The 5,296-nt window shown below is 48.0% G+C and overlaps 1 protein-coding gene across 1 annotated transcript in view; it reads left to right on the top strand.

The window, feature by feature from the left end:
* The first annotated feature begins 1,497 nt into the window (after positions 1 to 1,497).
* The window catches only part of OBSCN (obscurin, cytoskeletal calmodulin and titin-interacting RhoGEF), a 319,253-nt gene continuing 315,454 nt past the window's right edge, over positions 1,498 to 5,296 (top strand). Inside the window, exon 1 of the mRNA XM_069095842.1 lies at positions 1,498 to 1,758. The gene's annotated coding sequence lies outside the window, so the exon portion shown is untranslated. The remainder of the gene's footprint in view (positions 1,759 to 5,296) is intronic.

Below are 5,296 nucleotides of genomic sequence, written 5' to 3'. Positions count from 1 at the left end.
TCTCCTGAGATTAATATGATTTGGAAAATTAAAACCTCTTTCAGATGTAAGCCATTATTATTTCTGTAGGTGATGAATCAGAGAGAGTTCAACTTTGTGAACTAATGAACAGTCCGGTGAGGCTTTGTTTAAAGTTTTGAGAGCATCTCCCCATGGACGGTATGGTTGTACCCATTTTTATCTCTTTGAGAGGACTAAGGACATTTCCTGGAACCACACTGGGCTCTGACGGGCAAGCTTCTTCCATCCAGGCATTCCCTCATTTCCTGTCATCTCTGCTCCTATCCCTGTTTTCCAACACAGTGTGACTCAGACCATATACAAATGTCATTGGGAAATAGTTAACTAAATAAATAAAAATAAAGATTATGTGCACATGTGGCTTTCTGAGTCAGTATGCAGCACTCACACATGGTTTAGTGGTCCCCATTTCCATTGGGGTTGGACACTGTTGGTCTTGATGAGTATGTGTTGGGGGCAAGGTTTGAACCTCAGTCCTCCTGGTTCAGAGGCTAGCTCTCTCTACCATCCCATGCTCTTCTCATAGAAAGCACTCAATAGATGCCTGTTCATTGATGAATCAGTTTGCCCTGTTAGGTGATTCCTCAAGAAGAACTCCCTATGCCAGTGACATTGTAGGTCTAGACCAAAATGTTGAGCATCAGTAATTTCCTCTGATTCCTACAATGACTTGTGATGTCATGAAAAGAGCACTGGATTTGGGGCCAGAAGACCTGCTCTGAATCCCCAGTCTTGGGACCCTGAACGTCACTTCCCTTCAATGAGCCTTAGTTTCCTCCTCTGTGAAATAGAGGTAACATTGCCTGCCCTGTTTATCCCTCAGGGTCGTTAAGATGATCAATGGTGAGCATGCACGCAAAGCCTTTATAAAGTGAAGTTATGATGTGTAATGTAAATGTCAGTTCTTACCATAATTTAGGCAGGTGAAGCATAATAAACTCAATTTGATGGATGAGTAAACTGAGACTCTGGGAAATAAATAGCCTTTCCTGAGATCAGGTAGCCTGTTACGGTTGAGGTCCTTCCTCCTAAGCCACCCTGTATCAGTCAGTGGTCGGAGAGGACTTATAAAATGTCAAAGCAGAAAAAAGCCTTTGAGATCTCTTAGTCCAAACTATTTCTTTCTAGATCAGAATTTGAAAGGGGATGGTACTTGGCCAAGGTCACACCCAACCAGTAAGACTGGCACTCTAATCTAGGTTTTCCAATTTTAAGTCTGTTGCCTTTTTGGCAAGAGACCTGGATGACCCAGATCTGGCCTTCTCCTCCTGTAACCCTCCAAGCTTGGTTCTGAGGGGTCTTCCCTCTCCCCACTGTCCCCCATGGCCTCTGTATTCTCCCTGCTCCCCACTGGAACCTCCCCCACACTTTGCCCTTTTGCCTCCCTCTCTTATTCCTGGGAGGGTGAAATTGGATCTCCCAGTAAGTGACACCCTGGGCTATTTTGGAGCTGGCTACTTGAGGTGGGGAGGGTGAAGAGAGCACGTCATCCATCCAGCCCAGCGAGGCTGGTGGGAAGGGGAGGGGGTGGTCTTCGCTGGAGCCCTCAGCCTCGGAGCCACCACAGGGGCTACCCAGTACAGCTTCCCCGCTCCCTGTGTCTCCACCGGGTCTGAGGGAGAGAGGGAGGAGGGAGAGACCCCAGCCCTCTGCTCCCTCTCTCTCTCCAGCTGCTGCCCCCTCCCCCAAATCCATCTTGGGACAAGCCTCCAGCCCTGATCACAACCCAGACGCCAGGTAAGCAGGTACAAGGAGAGGTCTGGGGAGACCACTGCTATAGTAGAAAGAACTTTGGGTTGGGAGGCAGACTACTGGACTTCAACTGAACTTTGCCCTTACTAATCGTGTGACCTTGGGCAAATCTCTTTTTCATTTGGGGCTTCAGTTTCCTCATCTGTATAATGAGATGTTTGAACTCCATGCTTTTCTAAGGACCTCTCCAGCTCTAAATCCTATGAGTGGCTCATTGTGTGTGTATGTGGTGAATTGGGGCATGTGGGTGGGTGGGGGGGAAGGATTTCTTACATTTGGGGAAGCCAAGTTTGTTCAAAATCTGTAACCTGGAAACAATTGAGGAGGTTCTTAGGACCAAACTGAGTTTCTTGGCTGTCCTGAGTGCCTGAAGGTCATGGTCCTTCTGAGGGAAAAAACAAAGGCCTCTTGGGGTTCAACTGGGCTATGATTTCACTCTGTGATGTGGGACCATCCACACTGGAGCTCTGAGCACAGGAGGGGATTGGTTGACACTTGTTCATGGGACAGCACCAATATATTGGGATTCCCAGTTCCTAAACTTCTGGGGGCAGCTTGGAACTTGGCCATTCCTCCTCATTCCTCTACAGTTTCCTTCTAGTCAGAGGGCTGATTTCCTTTTTGTCCTCCCCCTCTTCGGTCCCAGCATTTTATCTTTGTTCCTCTTTCCTGAACAAGATACCTCCTCCATTTCTGCCTGGATAAACCTTGCCCTTCAGAGGACAGTTCAAGTACTATCACTCCCATAAAGTATATCCATGCCCCACACCCCAAACAGGTTTGGGGAGACTTTGCTGGGTCCTATGCTGTCCTGGTTGGGAGTAGACCTGACAGCTGGGGCTATTTTAGGCATGTTGATTGGAGGGGGTTGGGAGGGAGTTGATATCTAACTCCAGGCAAGAATTTCCTGGCTGTTGAGGCCGGTGTTGGGGCTGGAGAATGCTCAGAAGGGGCCAGCTCAACCCCTTCCTCCTAAAACTCCCTCCCTTGGACTCCATCCCCTTAAAGCTCCTAGGGAAGAAGGGGCAGTGGTCTTAGTCTCTGGCTAAGTTCAGGGACAAGAGGTTCCCAGTACCCCTCCATATTCTCAAGATCTTAAGCCTGGGATAGGGGTCAGTGCTGTTGTGTATGGGGGAAAGGATAGTGGAAAGTGAGGGGTATCTATATATGGGAGAATAAAGCAACAGGGATATGGAAGAGAAGGGTTATGGCTGCCATATTTTTGGAAGGACATTGACAAATGAGCATACCTAGAGGATGGTGACCAGGTTGGTGAGAGGACTAGAAATCAGATCATAGGAGAGGGATTGGTTGAAGGGACTTGGAATGTTTTAGGCAGGCAAAGATAAGGCTGGGGGAAACATAATAACTGTATCCAAGTGTTTGAAGGGCTGTCAGATGGAAAAGGGATTAGGCTTGTTTTCCTTGGTCCCAGAAGACAGAACTAGATGCAATGGGAAGAAGTTATGGGAAGGCAGAAGTCAATTCAAGGCCAGGAAAAATGTACTAATAGCCAGAGCTGTCCCCAGTAGCTGCCTGGGGAAGTCTTTGGGAACCTAGAGGGCCATTTGTCAGGGATGCTTCTGAGGGGATTTCTCCATGGAGAGGAGGTAGACTTGATGGCTCCTGTCAGGGCTGAGGCTAGGCATGGAGTGCACACTGGGCCAGTGCCTCAGGAAAGCCCAGCACCCCAACAAAAAGAATGAATGCCTGAGGCAGCAGTGAGGGGGAGGCAGAAGCAGGTCTCTTCACTGAGGGGTAACTTGGGGCCCAGCCAGGATGGTGGTTATTGTGGGGGGAGGGGAATAAGAGGCCCTGGAAGGTTGGGGGCAGAGCAACACGATGATCCCACCTTCTACAAGAAGCCTTTCCTAGTTGACCTTAATGCTGGTCCCTTCCTTGTGTTGATTATCTCCAATAAATCTTGAATATAGATTGTTGGGGTTTTTTTGCTTTTTTTGGATGGCAATTGGGGTTAAGTGACTTGCCCAAGGTCACATGGCTAGTTTTTGTGTTAAGTGTCTGAGGCTGGATTTGAACTCATGTCCTCCTGATTCCGGGACTGGTGCTCTATTCACTGTACCACCTAGCCGCACTTGTTTGTCCATGGTTTTTTGCCTGTTGTCTCCCATTGTGAATTTCTGGAAGGCAGGGACTATCCTATGCCTTTTTTTTTTTTTGGTATCCCCACTTAATATACTGTCTGGTATATAGTAGGTGCTTAATAAATGTGTGTTGCCCGATTGGTAGACCAGTGACAGAGACCAAACTAGGCCTTTGGGTGCATTGGTTTTTCTGGTCTCTCCATTTCTGCCAGAGTTCCAAACTGTTCCTGGCAGACTCCACTGATTTATAGCTGTGTATACAGCAGGGGTCAATGTCGACCTGGGTTACCCGATATCCTCTCAGGGCCCAGCACAAAGCCTTTCACACAAAAGACTTTTAATGTTTGTCAAATGGAATGGAATCAGTTGAGTTGTTTCTATCTGTAGGCAGAGAGTGAGAACACTTGGAGGCTGATGTCAGCCCTCTACAGGTGGTGATGCAAACTCTGAGGCTTGCAAAAGCATGGTAAGCTACAAAGTTTCCCTGTGTCTAATGAGGGAAAAGAGTCTTCTGGGTGCCTCCCGGCCAGTTAGGGAAGAAAGTCTGGTGGAGTGGAAAACAGCACAGATTTGTACGCATGGGACACCACAGACTCATGGGCTACCATCAGGTAACCCAGTTTAAGTTCCATCTTACCCCCCAGGTGACTCTGGACAAATTGTTTTGCATTGTGAGCCTCAGTTTCCTCATCTGTAAAATGGACTGAAATTAAAAGTCCTTTGCAACTTGGGATGGAAGCTTGGCGTGGCGATTCTGTGAGTTGTGGGAGGTCAAGATGCAGTCGGCTCGTCTCGATGGAGAAGGCTGCTGATTCAGTGTGCCCAGTTTTGTGTGGCTGCTATAGACAGAAGGAAACAAGTATTTATTAAACACCAGTTCTGTGCCAGGAACTGTGGTAAGCACTTTACAGAGCTCTCATTTGCTCCCCACAGCTACCCCGAGACGTTAGTGCCCTTATTGTTCTTATTTTAAATTTGAGGAAACTGAGGCCGATGGAGGTTAAATGCCTTGCCCCAGGTAAATGTGCAAAGCTGGATAGGAACTCAGGTGTTCCGGACTACAGACCCTGTGCTCTATCTAGTGCTGGGCCACTAGATGCCTCCAGGCAGAGGTATCTGAGGGGGGGGGGGGGGGGATATGAGAGAATTCACTTTCATTCAATAAGCATTTATTAGGTACCAAAGGCATGCAAAATGTTGGGGATATAAAAACAGAACCATGGGATCCCAGAGTCAGAAGGTATCTTAAAGGTCACCAAGCCTAAGGGCAGCCCCCCACCCCCACCCCAGGACAGAAGTCTCCCTAGCATATCCATATGATTGTCAAAGTCAAACTCTCCTCAAGAAGTTTGTCTCATAATAGGTTGTGGGGTGTGTGTGTGTGTGTGTGTGTGTGTGTGTGTGTGTGTGTGTGTGTG

The sequence above is a fragment of the Petaurus breviceps genome, unplaced genomic scaffold, assembly GCF_028583685.1.
Source record: "Petaurus breviceps papuanus isolate PSGF00001 unplaced genomic scaffold, PetGlider_PUasm1.0 227, whole genome shotgun sequence".
Classification (NCBI taxonomy): Eukaryota; Metazoa; Chordata; class Mammalia; order Diprotodontia; family Petauridae; genus Petaurus; species Petaurus breviceps.
This window is presented reverse-complemented; position numbering and strand designations above follow the sequence as displayed.